This window comes from Peromyscus maniculatus, chromosome 3 (assembly GCF_049852395.1).
Source record: "Peromyscus maniculatus bairdii isolate BWxNUB_F1_BW_parent chromosome 3, HU_Pman_BW_mat_3.1, whole genome shotgun sequence".
Taxonomy (NCBI): domain Eukaryota; kingdom Metazoa; phylum Chordata; class Mammalia; order Rodentia; family Cricetidae; genus Peromyscus; species Peromyscus maniculatus.
This window is the reverse complement of record NC_134854.1, coordinates 4522353-4538730: the sequence shown is the minus strand read 5'-3', so window position 1 is coordinate 4538730 and position 16378 is coordinate 4522353. Positions and strand designations below refer to the sequence as shown.

At 36.7% G+C, this 16378-nt stretch overlaps 1 protein-coding gene across 10 annotated transcripts in view; it reads right to left on the bottom strand.

Annotated features, from left to right (window-relative positions):
- Cadps2 (calcium dependent secretion activator 2) overlaps positions 1 to 16378 on the bottom strand; it is a 544863-nt gene that overhangs the window by 170446 nt on the left and 358039 nt on the right. The gene's annotated exons all lie outside the window — the stretch shown is intronic.

The following is a 16378-nucleotide window of genomic DNA, read 5'->3' as shown; positions in this document are numbered from 1 at the left end:
GCAGTTACAAAAAGAAAAATAATAACCAAATTTAACTTTTAGTTTTTCTTTACCAAGACTTTCCTCCAAGCAAAAACATGTAATTTGCATGTCAATTATTCTATTTTTAGCATTCCTCGCCTTTCATAGGTCTGCTGGCAGTGAGAGCTCATATGATGAGCATGGTGACCTAGTGATCCCCTGCTGTGTAGATTTTTGTAGGAGACGAAAAGCCAACCAACCAAACGCAGTACATAATCATTCTTTCTGTACATTCACAAACTGTATGTAACTTTCCTTTTGGTCCCCAATTAAGCACGAACGACAAACAGATCTCCAGTTTTCCAGTTATGTAGGAGCTTTACATTACACCTGTATTAGTTAGAGAACTCTCAAATATTATTTTGTTTTTGTTTTAACTTAAGCTGGTTTTGATTACAGCAAACGGATTACTTTATTCCTTATCCACTACCATTTCCAGAGTTCATCCTCATCTTTATTTCCACCTCGTTTTGGTGCTATTAGTATTTTGGCATTTAGTAACAGGACACTTTACTGTTAAAAAATATGTAACCTTATACATTAAATATTAATTTATATTTTATTAATAATACATTTCTGTAATATTAATGTACTTCCTCTTTATTAGTTTTCTTGCTGTTAACTGCTTCTTGAATCTCATTTTGTCATTTTGAATTTAGTTTCTTTCTTTAATAGAAACTCTTGTGTCCATACTCATAAGTGCCAGCCTGGTTGCTTTCTATATAGTATGTACTCTGGCAATCCTGTAAGCATTTTGAAGGTAATATTCCATTGTTAAAGGGCTATGTGTCCATGCTGAAAAGGTTGGTTTAAGCTCAATTGCGCTTTCCTTATATTCAATTTTCCTCTTTCTCCGTGGCTGTTCTTAAGTGTTCTCTCCATCTTTGGGGCTGTCACGATGGTTGGCAGGTAAGTGTGCTTGCTGCCAAGCCTAACACGACTTGAGGTCGATCCCTGGGACCCATATGGTAGCAGAGAACAGAGTCCAGCAGGCTGTCCTTTATTTCCACACAGACTCAGTGGTACCCACACACATACATATACATAACTAAATAAACAATCTAATGAAAAGTTGTCTTCCTCTCAACTTACTAGAGTTTCATTGTGAAATCTTTGGGAGTGATATGCATATCCTAGCTAGGATGCTGAGTGTCTTCTCATGGATAATTTCTGGCAATATTAATTTTAGAATCCTATCTATCATTATTTCAAACAGTTTTTGTTCCATTTTTGTTCTATTTTCATTCCTTTCAATTTTATAAAAAGTATCCTAAAACTTACATACGTATCCTTTAAGCAATTATATATCTCATTTTTTTTCCCATCTGTCCATTTTGGGTTGTTATTTTTTTTAGAGTTTAACATTCTATAAATAGTTGTGTTTGTGATTTTTATTGTATTTTATTTTAATTTTATTATAGATTCCTCCAATTTACTGTTTAACCTTCTCTTATGTAAGATTCTAATCTCAGGGTCTGTATTTTTAAACTATTCAAGTTCCGCCTTTGGAAAATGCCTGATTTAAATCTCCTGTTTAGTTTTCACAGTGTGACGTTCTGTTCTTATGTTGTGGATTTTTTTATTAAATTTCTGGGCCTGTTGAGAAATAAAAACAGCTTAAATATGACTGTTCTACAGTTTATGTATGACATAGTTTTATAGCTGAAGTTGTTAAGGATGAAAACAATCAATTTAGTTTCATCATGTTAGATCATAGTTATTATTATTCAACATAGCTTTCTCTGTGGACAGTCTATGAAGCCTAAGTAAAGAACTTCTATTTCCATGTTCTTTAATACCAGATGGCCCAGGGTTATCACTAGGCCAGAACATTTTATGTATTTTTCTCGTTTATTTTTATTTTTAGTCGTGTGTGTGTGTGTGTGTGTGTGTGTGTGTGTGTGTGTGTGTGTGTTTTATATACACATGAGTGCAGGTGCCCCTGGAAGCCAGAAGAAGGTCAAGAGCCTCCCATGGAGCTGGAGTTATAGGTGGTTGTGAACTACCTGACTTGGGTGCTGGGAGCTGGAAACTTGGGCCCTTTGCAGTGCAATATGAGCTTTTAAAACCCAACTTCACAACCACTATGTTTCTTAACTTGGATATTACACTTATATTTAATAAAACAAAGATAATGAATACAAGCTAATAGGAATTTTGAAGGCTAATTTTTGTACACATTTAGATACTAAGCACAAACTCAAGTTTATAAGCCTGGGGCAGATTATTTTCTTGGTCCATCATTTCACTGGATTTTTTAAAATTTATTTGAGATCTATATTTTAAATTCCTTCTTTGCATATATCTCAATTATGACTTCCTCTGACTGGACAATAAATATCCAGCATACCAGCTTAATCCCACATTCCAGCTGCCAATGCAGCCATAGTCCTAATTCATACAGAGGCTTAAACATTTTGTTTTTTGATCTTTGGTCCTTTTTCTTGTAATTCAGCTCAGCATATAAGAAGATGTGTAATATATATGATCCAGCACTTCCAGGTGTTAGACAAGAAAATATTTACCTCCTATAACTGCAGACTGAACCCAGGGTCTTCGATATGTTAGGCACACCTTCTACTACCAGGTTGCATCCCTAGCCCTCATTTTTATGACAAAGATCTACCTTTGTAGCACAGCCTGGCAGTAAATTTAATAATCCTCTTGCCTCAGCCTCCCAGTGATTCAATTATAGGAATGTGCCACCATGGTCATCTCAAAAAAAGAACCGTTAGTATTATCTTACAACTGGACCACACTACCAATTTAAATACCTTAGCCTGGTCTTTAATTTTTTCCCCAATGGACTTGCTGAATAAGACATCTAACTTTTGTCTTTGAGACATTACTCAAGAGACATCAAATGCCAATTTCACATTCCAGAAATAAAAACAACTACAATGATGGGTCAAGTATATAAAATAAAGCAAAATATGTCCAATTTGTCTTAAGAATGAGTAAACTGTAATAAGATATTAAGGGATTTGGCAAAGCAATGCTCTAACAATAAATTAGTAACAGAACAAAAGATTATTTTGAGCATATAATTAATAAGCCTCATATCTCCAGCTCTTATTTGGGAGACTTTACAACCATAATAAGAGTAGTTCCCTGGCACATCACTGCCATAATAATCCGAAACCTGCTGGGAGAGAGATGAAGAACACGGGAGGGTCTGACTTCTCTACACAGCCTGCAAATACCTCCAGCAGTTACTAACAGACTACACTGCTATCACTGGGTGAAGTACTCTAGACACACTATTCATCTTGCCCGCCTCAATCACTTCTTTACCCGAACTCCCATGTAGGAGAACATTACCTTCATCTTTAAAAACTTGTCTTTCTATTTCTCAGTCTAAACCCCTTACATTATTTCCCAAGGTCTTTAACACTGGTCCCCATCGATTTTCTAATGGCATCGCCTTGACTTCTGTTTTCTTCTCTATGACTCAACTCCTCCAGACTGTGCATAATCCAACTTTGAAAATGTGCAGCATGAAATCTCTGCCTATGTCTACATGGAATTTATTTTGTTTAAATTCAAGAAATGTTCTCTTCTACCATCTTTGAAAGTGTAATACTTTTGAAAGTGTAAACTACATTTTTAAAAACAAGTAGTTCTCCAGACCATATGACATGTCCTCTCAAGTGCATTCCCTTCTACTTGTCATATCTGACATTTGATTTTAAACTCTAAATACTCTGTTTAAAATGTTTGGGAAATAGTCATCATATGGTGATGTACCTTCTTTCATCCAAGTAGTAAAACTTGAGTGCATTCAATTGGAGCCAGGGAAGTATGAGGTATTAAAATTTATTTTTGAGAATTACATCTATGAGTACTGTATTCACACGTTCTCCCCTCCCTGGCCTCCCTCTAACTTCTTCCATGACCCCCTAAGTCCTTCTTGAATTCATAGCCTCTTATCCTTTAATTATTATTACTGTTTCATACCCTCTCACAACGTATAAATACACCCTGCTGAGTTCACTTAGTATTGTACATATGTGTTTAGGGCTGACATTTTGTGATTGGCTAACCAATCAGGAGGCTTGTCCCTGGAGAAGACTAACTTTCCTTCTCAGTAACCACTAATTGCTATAGCTGTTCATCTAGGGGTAGAATCTTTGGAGAATTCCCCTACCCACACTGGCATGTCAATTGGTTGTGTTGTTTTTTAGGTCTTGGTTAGGCAAGTTCTTCATTTGAGCTGTATCCACTTCCATCAGCAAGCAGTCAAAACACTAGCACTATGAAGATTCAGGAAACAAACTTGAAGAATAAAATCCAAACTTGGAAAGTAGCTAGTTAAGGTGTATCACTCACACAACAAAACAAATGTGTTTGTGTGACTCATTTTATATCTGTATGTGTGCCTGATTGTATGTTATGTATACCACATATATGCAGTATCTGAAGAGACCAGAGGAGGGCACTGGATCCCTGGAGCTGGAATTCCAGGTGGCTGTGAGACACCAGATGTGGGTGCTACAAACAGAACCTAATTCCTCTATAAGAGTAATAAGAGCTCTTAACTGCCAAGCTTTCTCTTCAGCCCTGAAAAAGATATTTTTAAATTCTTAAAGATATAGGTATCCTGTGAGAAATAAACCATTTCTATATCCTTTACCACATAGAAAAAAAGAAAAGGCTAAAACATTGGAAGGCATGTGGGGCGTTTACTCACCACCCCCACAGTTCCCCAGAGTTTTCTTGAGTGTGAGCAGCAGGAAATATTAGATAGAAGGATTTATTACGGAGAATCTTGCAGAGATAAACAGATAGAAAATAAAGGATAGCCTCGAGAGGGCCTGGAACCTATTCCAACGGGCCCCAACTGTCTCTGCCCCAGGGTTTTTATAGAGACGCCAAGGGGTGGAGCAAAAGACCTCCTCCCCCAGCACAACCAAGTGCAGACCATCTCAGACACCTGCACTCAGGCAGTTGGTCCTAATCATCCTCTATGTGGACCTGCTGGGAAAAGCCACTAGGGACCTGAGAACTGGCTCCCACAAAAGCAGTGTAAAGTAAGAACAGGTTAGAAATATTTTTGGAATTTAATGAACTCCAATATATACAAAAATATATTTTATTGAGTCTGACATGTATATTCTCTTGTAGTACGACTGGGGCTATTGGTATTACAGGTTTATTTTTATAACAGGGCTATCTTAACATTCTGCTGATCCATTAATCAGCAAAAATCAACCAAATGAATAAAAGGTTATTTTAGCATTGAAGACAACACATTTTGATAATGTAGTAAGGGTTTGAAGAGAATACATTTGCAACTCAGACACCAGGATATTCAGAGGATTTGTAGCCCACAAAACAAAGAAGAGTTAGACTGAGAGCTAAGCTTTATTGTAAAATTATACAATTATTCTCTAAAAACAAGCTGTATACTTATAATCCCAACCCCTGTGAGGGTGAGGTAGGAGAATTTTAAGTTCCAGGCCAACTTGAACAAAATAGTAAGACCTCTTCTCAACAAATCATGACAAACAAAATCAAACTTGGAATCTGCTGTAACACAGTAGTTTCAAGAGATAAGGTGTCTGGGCCCTTGAGATTTTGAGATTGTGATTTCAACTCTAGTAAATGGAGAGTGGAATCTGCCTTTTCAAAGTTTCCCAGGTGACAATACTCATATTGAGTCTAGGAAATGCCTCCTCACTCCAAACTGGTGTCCCTTCCATGACATCACATTATGTTATAATTCTCATTCTGATACTTTAAACAACCACATTCTCTAATTAGAAGTCTAATTTCTCTAAATGTTTGGCAAAGTCATTATGTAAGACAGCCCTGAATTACTATCAAAGACTACGAAGGGTATTGGAGAGAAAAGTGAATTAAGTAATAAGTCAAGGTTACTCATCTCTTGATTATTCATTTCTTCTCAAGTATAAGTGTAATCCCAACACTCGGGAGGCAGAGATCATAGACAGTCTGAGCTACAGAATGAGGTCTTGTCTCGAAACCAAATTAAACCAACCAACCACGACCACCATCACCAAAAAAAAAAAAAAAAAAAAAAAAAAAAAAAAAGTCCCTCACCCGACAGAAAAGACAGTGAAGTAACATGGGTGTTGAATTCTTCAGTGGAAAACAAAGCAGAGTAAGAAAAGGTAGAGGGCTGGATGCTGTGAGCACTCTGGGATTGCTGGTTCTCCTCGGCCTTCTGCCTCCTTCTACTTTTCTGCCCCTCTCTCTGTCTTTCCTCACATCTCATTGGCTGATTCTTGCCACATCATTATGGGTAAAGCAGGAGCACATGATTTTGGTGTTGAGGATGGTAACTAAATGCCCTTATTAATGAATAATAAACTGAAAGACACATGACAAAGTGGCCATGCATCTAAGTGTAGTTTTAAATACTATGTTGCTCTATTTGGGGTGAAATTATTCCAGATAATTGTGCTATAAATTTTAAGATATTGTCTTATTGCAAACCAAAACACCGTTTTTCCAAAGAATTTTTACAAATATTATTTATATGTTCACATTGTTATCTGCTAAGGTATCCAGATTTGATATATACGAACCACCAAAAGTGTGAAAATTTTATGTCATTTAAGAACTGGACCTTAAAAAAATAAAAAAAAAACCCAGCTAGACCTTAAAACTAGACAGAAGGTATCCAATGAAAAACACAATGATGTTGTTTATTCTTTATGTAAATTGGAAAATAGGTCCAGGTCCTGTTTAACATTTATGTTAAGTATTTTATTTTTAGTTGGATTCAAATAACAAATCACTCTTTAACAGCAGGACATACAAAGTCTCAAGTACCAGTTAAAGAATCTTTAAAGACAACTAAAGGGAAAAACACAAAGTTCCAGCTTTAGACAAATGAGAACAGGGCCATAAAAGGATGAAATATTAAAAGGCTTGCTTCATTTCATATTTTACCTAAACATCTCAAAAACTGCCCAATAGATCCAGAATCCCTTCCAGTACCTGGGCCCATAGGTACAACAAAGAGTACAGATGGGCGAGTAACAGAACACCAACGGTGAGCGGAGCTGTCACTAATGGTGAGGAAACCTGACCCACGAAACAACGGAGAGCCTGCAATTAGGCTTTGGGAAATATTGGCTCTAGAAGTAATGCATTACTCATACTAGACTCCTGAGTCACAAGTTACTTATTTGATTCAATAATATGATGCACATTTCACAATCCATTTGCTTACTCTAGAATTCCAAGAGCTCTGGCTTTACCTGTTTCTTTTACAAGGTCATGCTACATCACATGCATAAAGCTAATTCAACAAGCAATCATTAGTGCACATTCAGGTGGAAACAACTTGGGTGCTACTATTTACTAACCAGGGCCCAGAACAAGGGGGACTCAGGTCATCTACAGAAGCCAGGGGTCCCCTGCTCCCTCCTCTGTCAGCTGGAGGCAGTCAGACAGACAGCATCTACCTGCTGTGCACTGTAGCAATGAGGCAGGGGATTATTTTCACAGAAACATGGAGGTCTGACCTACTCTGATCAAGTATTTGTTTTTCTCATAAGCTTCCTGGTGTATTACTGAACAAAGCTTACATAATTTACTATATTAAAATAGAAAAATCCCTTCAAGAGAAGTATAGCAATCATAAACATTTAATATTCTTTACTCAGTCCACTTGTAATAACTGCAAACAGAACAGATTTGTTGGGAATTGGGGGAGGTAGACAGACTTTAATCTGAGGACAGCGCTAAGTCTGGCTTCAGCCTCATTCCTTTCCACAGGGCACTTTAACTGATGCTGTGGTCCCACATGGTATCCATATCCAGGATAGGAAACCTCCTATTTTGTTCTTAATTGCCAACCTGCTCGCCACCTGCCCATATGCACACATGTAGGTGCTAACTATGAGATTTGAGAGACCACAGCATTCAGGTTTATATGTGTATTACTGCTGCGGGGATCCTGTTAACAGCTGGCAGCTTAGCAACTGCCACAGTCTAATTTCAGTCAAGACTAAGGCTTTTAAAATCCTTAGCTGGAAATGTTCTTGGCAGAGGGCAAAGGTGATGCTGGAGTTATTAAAAAAAAAACTCAGCTTAATTTAATCAAGGAAAATGAACATATATTCAAGATACTGACGAATTTGTATAGAATATATATTATGATTAACTGTCTTGGCCAAATGGCATAGAGAGATCTAACAATCATGTACAAATTCCTTAAAGAAAGGAAGGGCTGCATTGTTACACAAATGCTCAGTGTGATCTGCACATACTCACTTAGCAAATATTTTGTCTAATTCTACCTGTGTTTGATAAAGTGCTAAGTAGATACACTAAGAAGGAGAAACAGATTAAAAGCTATAATGTATCCATAAAATATTTTAACTGGAGATAAATGTTCTGGAAAAATTAAAACAGAGTGCTGTGACAGAGAGTTGGAAGGGATTTTAAAATGAGTAAGTGGAGAAGACACATTTGAATAGTCAACATTTGAAGTGAAAACTAAATTGGAATGTAGGAAAGCGCATTATGTCTACAGGGAGGTTTAGGAGTGGTCAAACCATCTGAAAGAAAGCAGGTGACTTTTTCCAAAGTTGCCCAGGCACAGAAATCCTACAAGACTCATATTTTTACATAACACAGGAAAGGGGTCTAGAGACTTGGAAGATGCCAAGCCTTTGGATCTGCAGCAGTAATGCAGGATTTTAGAATGGTAGATGCTGATTGGTGATAGGAAGCGAAGGGCCAGAAATACATAGGATCTTTGCTAGGTCATGTATATTTATTATTCTAAGTGCCATGGGAATCACGAGAAGGATTTAGGCAGAAGGTCATCTGTTTTTTTTTTCTAATAAGATTAAATTTATTCAATATCCTAGAGTAAAACTTTTGATTATAAGTATCCAACAATATAAAAAGTGCAAAACTGATCTGTAGACTTCTAATATAATACGAAGCACAAGACTCCATACAGTACATACTATAGGCAGAGAGTGGAGGGGGAGAAGACTGTGGTTGAGGTCTAGTAGTAAATAAATAAATACAGAGGTACAGATGACCCATCAAAATATATTCTATCACTAATACTGCAGTCAAGATGTACAAAAAAAATCCCATGTCAGAGTAACACAGGGGAATGGTAACAGCTGGACTCTGTATTACACCAAGGGCTGTGGAGAACCAACCTACTCATTGAGCAGTCTGTGCATGTGGTGGCTTGTACTAGGTAGGTTTTTCCCAAAAGGAAGAGACACACAATGTATCTTAATGTCAGTTATGTGTCAAAGGGTTATTTAGGTTCTATGAAAAATAGGTTATAAAGAAAACAGTAGAAGTGGAAGCAGAAAAAAGCAGGATGCTACTGTTCAAGTCCATGTGCAGATGATGGTGGTTTAAGCTAGTTTGGTAGCAGAGCAGATGGATGTGAATGAATATAAATGGAACACTAGTTTTCATAATTTAAGAAGGAATACTTTATGATTGACATGGAAGTAATGAAAAGAGAGGGATCAAGGGCAGTCCATAAGTCTCCAAGATTAAATGCACTGCTAATATTTCAGAGTATATCAGGCAAACTTTTAGGGCCACTTTAACCATTCTGTTAGATACTCTTTGGAAAGTCCTAGCTACCAAATATGTAGTTGTTTTGAAAATAAATTTGAAACTTATATTATTGTCTCCTGATACGTTGGTACAAATAAACTCCGGAACAAATGATGAAATTTATGTTTTGAACGACTGAGATAAAATAAGGGGCAACTTAATATAATGTTTGATGATAAAAACAAAATGACAAACAAGAAAAACAATAGCCAACATTTGGGAGAGCATTTACAATTCATGAGTTCTTTAAACGCGTATAGTCTTATTTAGCTTTATAAGTACTGGCCCCTTAGACATAGAAATTTCTATAGCAGTATTTCTACATATATACAAAAAATAATATATGAGAATTATACATTTTTATATATGAGAATTATTTATTTTTACTTTATCATTGTTTGTAGAAAAAACAAATTTTTAAGCACGACAAATGAAGGTACAGATTATGTTCTGGATGTAATCTTTTACAATAATAAAGTAGATAGATTTTTTACCTGTTGACATGGTGATTGCTCCATTTTAAAAAGAGAACAAAGGAACACACACACACACACACACACACACACACACACACACACAAATCAATGATTGATTCCATTAGGAATGATGTGTGTTTGTCTATGTATGTTTCGGGCATTCTATCTGCAATAGTTACTTGACTAATCTTGTGCAAGAGACTGGAGTAGGTGTTACCTAGGAATTTTGATAGGGTCTTGATAAAGATTTCTTTTACCATTTACTAAAAAAATGAAACCTATATACAAATATTAAAGAATAACAACAACAAAAAGCTGAGTTGGATTGCAACTTACTGCAAAAACACCCACTGCTGCTAGCTTCCCAGCTCAGAAGGCCACACTCCTCCTTGCTCCACCTCTTCTCCCTGGCCTTGTCCTGTCCATCCCTAATGTAAACCCCACCTCTTGGATTAAAGCACTCTTTTCAGTTGGATACTGGACCAGTGACAGAATTCCCGTAACTTTTCCCCCTTTCTGTCTAATTAAGAAGGAAAGGTTTTAACTCTAACATAGTAAAACCATATACAATAAGAAATATTATCAAGTATTGTCCAAATAGAAATGTAATAACCTTAACAAAAATGAAACTGCATACAACAAGAATAATTATCAAGTAAGAAATACAGTCTCAATGTCCAGTCCATAAGTAATTGGCAAATTTATAGAGATTACTCCATTAGCTATCCTCTCCTGAAGAGTCCAAAGTCTGTACCTAACATTCGTTTTGACCAGGTTTGGGAGAATCGTATCTCTGTCTAGTCTTCAAGCCCATCAAAGACCTGGGAAGGAAATACTATTACCTGCGTAAGCAGGAAATGCATAGCAAGCAACTTCCAAAAATACGAGAAATGACAGAAACAGCTGGCTGCCTAGACAGTCACCCAAGGTTCCTCTGTAACTTTGGGGCATCCATCTTTGGCCCATAGGCCTAGAATATCTGACAGACTTTTTTTAGAAGCAGTAAATTTTGAAGGACTGTTCTACTCTGTCTTGGCAAAGTTCAGCAGTCATTTTTTTCTTTGTGTCCTGCTTGTCCAGTTTGGACAACATACTGTCAGCTGTCTAGGCAAAGGCAGTTTCTTGCACAAATGGCTATCTTTTGCCACAAAGAAAGCAAACTCATAGTTTCTTCAATGGCCATCATACTTTTTTGAAGTAGATCCATGCCACCAGATGTGTCTCATGTAAAAAAAAGACTAAGTTATTAAAACATTTTAAATACTATATTCTATAGTTTAAAAGTAGATTTAATAATCTACCCTTTTATCCTATCATTTCTTATCCCCCCCTTTTTCAGAACAAGATCCTTTTTTTCTGACCATACCCAATAACAACTTGTATCCAAACCCCCAACACAATGACAAATATCCATAATCTAGTGTAAAACCAAAAACAACCCACCCCACCTCTTGATAATGTGGATGTGATGTTATTAAAATTACTTCCTGCTGTCTGAGCGGTGATGGCATCTCTAGGGGACCCTGAAAAAAACCAAAACAATGGACAAGTCCTAGGAAGGCTAGCTGTATCATTCGTTGCCAGTCTCTGAGTAATGGGAAAGTGTAGGGCTTGTCTGAATCCTGGCTGGAGTAGTGCATGAGGGTGCATCATCTCAGCTAGCCACCTTGGAATTGTCCTGAGCAGTTTGTAGTCCAAAGCTGAATTCTGGGTGGTGTTTATTAGTGTACTGGCATTACCACAAGCCAGGTAGAATTGTTGTTGTGGGGCTCCATCATCCTTTGGGAGACTACAGAGGTTGCTGTTAGGAATGTTTTTTTGTACTCTGCAGAGAACTTAAACATATTAAATGTCATAGGTTGTAAATCTTGGGGAGGTTAAAAGTCTATGATCTATTAAATACATCTAGGATACACAGGCTAGGTAACATTTCACCCCTTCTGGGGTCTTTGAGGGAGTTAAAAGACTAAGTAATTAGACTTAAAGTTTTCCTTAGTTATGTACATTGTGAAGAATTGTCACTTTAATAAAAAGCTGACTGGCCAGTAGCTAGACAGGAAGTCTGGGACAGCCAGACACAGAGAAGGCTGGGGAGGAGGGCAGAGTAAGAGGAGTCACCTGCAAGACATGGAGAGGAAATAGGAGGTACAAGATGAAAGAGAGGTAACTCCATGTGGCAGGATGTAGATCAATAGAAATGGGATAATTTAAGTTGTAAAAGCTAGTTAGTAATGAGCCTGAGACATTGACTGAGCATTTAAAATTAATGTAAGACTCTGTGTCGGTTATTTGGGAACTGATGGGTGGACAGGACAGGAAAACTCTGCCTACGGGGTCTTTCATTTTCTACCACAAAAACCATGTGTTTGTATACTAAGCATGTCCAAGTAAGTCAGCCACAGAGCCACCATACTGATCTCTGTGGACGTGACAGCTATGCCTGTAACACTTCAAACTGTCTTGTTGTATAAGCAAACAAATGCTACTCCAAACTAAAACCCTTCCTGCTGCAACTACCTTCATGTTCGGTATAAATTAGTGCCATCCCAAACACCTGTGAGGAGTTAGCTTCAGTAGGTCCTCCAAATATGCTGAGTCCTTCAGAAATCATCAGGCAAAGAGAGCCACTTCTTTAGGCTTAAATAGAAGCCTGACAACATCTCCCTGAGAAGCGGTGCTTCTCATGTGCTTGCCGCATGTCCCGCTCACTGCCTGTTTACATCCTGTGCCAACTCAGCTGATATGTAATTAACGTGATGTCTTGAGAGCCTGCTGTTGTTTGCAGCAACTTCAAGTCATGATTCTGACACTTTGACGACAAGCAGTGAACACTTGATACAGGGCCAACACAACATAGATGTCTACTTCAGTTTCCAGGGATGTCACACAGTCAGTCGTTTTCCGAATCCCAGGGCTCTTCAGGCTACCACTCCTGGGTTACGTCTTTAATGTGGCAACACTGCTTTGCGCCTTATGGCACTAAAGATCCCTAGTGATTTTGAAGATACCTGTTTATCTTCAGATGAACTGTGGTTATATGCATTAATTTAATAATAGCCATATGGAACAGGAAATACGAGCTTTGCCTCTACTGTCTAACGGAGCAGGATTTGGTTGACTCCATCTCACACTAGACTAATCCTGAGACTATTACACAATGCCCCTGTACACACTTTATCTTATCTGTTCTGTGAGGGAAAGAGTAACACCTCCTCTGGCAGGCTTATTCTGAACAGTAAATAAAATCATGCATTAAAACTGCATTAGGCAAATGTGTGCCACAGGGTAATCACTTAATAGCAATCAGACTAAATAAATAAAAGATGTGTTAATACTTAAGTGCCTCAGGAAAATTTGGATTTATCACAGAAATGTACAGTATTTGGTATATACAGCTATTTGAATAGATGTTAGAAAATTGTAAGAGAAATAATTCCACTTAGTTAAATAAAAAATTGCTTCAAATCAATGACAAAGTATATCCTGAAGCTGATTACCTGAAGAAAAATTGTGTCAAAGATATCCAATTTTTATTGTAATATGAGTTACAATATGACATCCGAAGTAGTTTATACCAGTTATACTTTCCTAAATCTAATAAATACTAAAACATTAGGAAAACATAAAAAAATATATAACAAAGTTTGGTCTGGGTAAGATTTCAAATATATTCTTTGTAATTGTTCTTTTAATTTATCTTGAACAAAAACTTACCTTCATTTTTAAAATGCAGTCTTTTAGTTATTAAAATATATTTATTCATGTAAATATACCAGGGTTAGGATATAAACCTAAGCAGGAAGCTAAACAACTATTCAACATTAACAGATAATTTTGCTTTCTGATTTTTTGACTCTAATTTAAATTGACATTTTTGTCTCCGATTTTCATGTTTATATGAGTCTTTGGAAAGTCTTTTCACCTCGGTGGCTTCTCAAGTGCTCACTTGGAACAATGACTTTGCAGCTGGCCAAACCCGACTCTCAATCAATTTTTATGAGTACAAATTCTTGGGCTGATGGCTGCGTCTCCAGCTATATCACTCACATAATCCACACTCACACGTGGTGATGAGATTCACATTATCACCAGAGCGCCATTGTGCCGATGGCAGCAGCAGAAACAGCAGGGTATACTGTCCTCCCTATGAAAAACGACTCCTTCACCTTTCAATAATGCAGCCTGCAGGTATGGACCTACAAGCTGTGTGCAGATAGAATGAGAGATGTCTTTAAAAACACTAATAAAAACTACCCAGTTCCTCCCAATGGGTCATTCCCATCGAATCTCCATACATATCCATCTTGATTTTGAAGTGAGAGCATTCAATTTGTCTTCCCATTACATTTGGAATTGGAAGGAAGATTCAATTGTGTTTGAAACTTCAAAAAGTTATCAGAGTACTTGCATATATATTTCAACACATTTAGGCATGGGATTCTCCCTGTGTGTTTCTTTCTATCTATCTATCTATCTATCTATCTATCTATCTATCTATCTATCTATCTATCTATCATCTATCTATCCATCCATCTACCTAGCTACCTGTGATATCTGATATATCACAAGTATAATAAATTCTAACTAATTCAAGTTTGGTAGAATTTTTCTTAAATTTAAATTAAGGAGCATATGGATTTAACAACTACTTTGACTCAAGTTGGATTTTACCTTTGAAAATAAAACATATTTTATTCATCTCGAAAAGTTAGCTCCACATTTTACACCCCACAAAAACATACCACATTATAATTTTGAAATATTCCAATTCCTTCTTCTGTTTCTAAATTCTCTAATAAGTGATATTCAAAGTATATGTACATTTATGTTGAGATTTTTTATCATGTAACTATTTAGTAGAAAATAAGATAGGCAGCAATGATGATCTTAAACCTTCACAGTATTCAAAGCATTAGGTCAGCATTTGACTTTTCAAAGCCAGTTTCTAGAAGCTTAATTTTCATATTGAACCAATAAATACATTGGAATCTTTTAGACTACTGCCATTTACCAGGTGCTCAGACTAACAAATGTTGTCTGCCCATCCTTTAAAACACACTTTCATGTTTTTCCCACATATTTCCATCAGTGAAACTAAGAGCCAGCTTAGTTTGTTCAAAAGTAGTTTATCCCCCAAATCATCTACTGAGATTAAGGAATTATCTGAGATTCTATGCAAAGTCATGAAACATAACTGAAAAAGAAGCTTTGTTCCCATGCTTCCAAACGACATGGCAATGACAAATCACAGTGATAAACCTGTCCAATTAGGTGCAGAGGAGACAACTATAAAAGGAATGAAATTAAAATATCCAGAAAGACTTATATTCACATTTATTCATAAGCATATTTAGTTTTTTGTGCCACTGTAAAGGCACAACTTGAAAACTGCAGAAGATGTTTAATAAGAACATTTAATAGGAATGGTTTGGGGGCTAGACCATTGAGAACTGAGTAGAGGGCAACTACCTGTACTTTAGACCAAAAGACAGACTCTGTGTGTGTGTGTGTGTGTGTGTGTGTGTGTGTGTGTGTGTGTATGTGTGCTGTATACACCTGTGAATGCACACATGCATACATTTTATTATTACTCTAAGCCACACAAGAAATGTTTACACTTTAGCCAAGGATAAAATAGACTGGTGATCTGCCCTGTGGATACAACTCCTTTTGACTGAATTTTAACACTTTTCATGAAGACATCATGCTACCATGGAACATCAATAATTTTTCCCAGCAACTGATGGATGATTATGTCTCTAGAAAACAGCACATGATAATTTTCTTCCATCATTCTTATTTAGCCCAGTTAAGCTTGCCTAATGTGTGGTAGGAATCAATGAGATTTTACAGGCTATTCTGTGTTAGGATTCCAAGAGTGGTTCTCTTTTCATATATTTCCACTGAGAATAAAATAGTTTGAATTTATCCTGGAATGAAATGACTATTTTGGAAGCTATGCTTTAATGTAACTAGAACTTAATGATTATGTTCTCTGAACAAAGGTTGATGATGATTTTGAAAGGTCAGATGACCACATATACCAATAATCTATATTCAGAACCCAGTCACTTACAGAGCAGACAATTGGATTTAAAAGGACATTTATGTGAATATATAACATACATATTCATATACAGTGAGAGAGTGAATGGACCACAGCTCATCTGCACATTAACTGAATGACACAGTTTTTTTCCCCAAGGAATTGTCTTAGCATCCTTTAGATCCCTTTAGGAAGCCTCGATTGCCAACACAATTTCTATAATATTAATTTTTTTTGCCTTTTCCACACTGACTTCACAGTG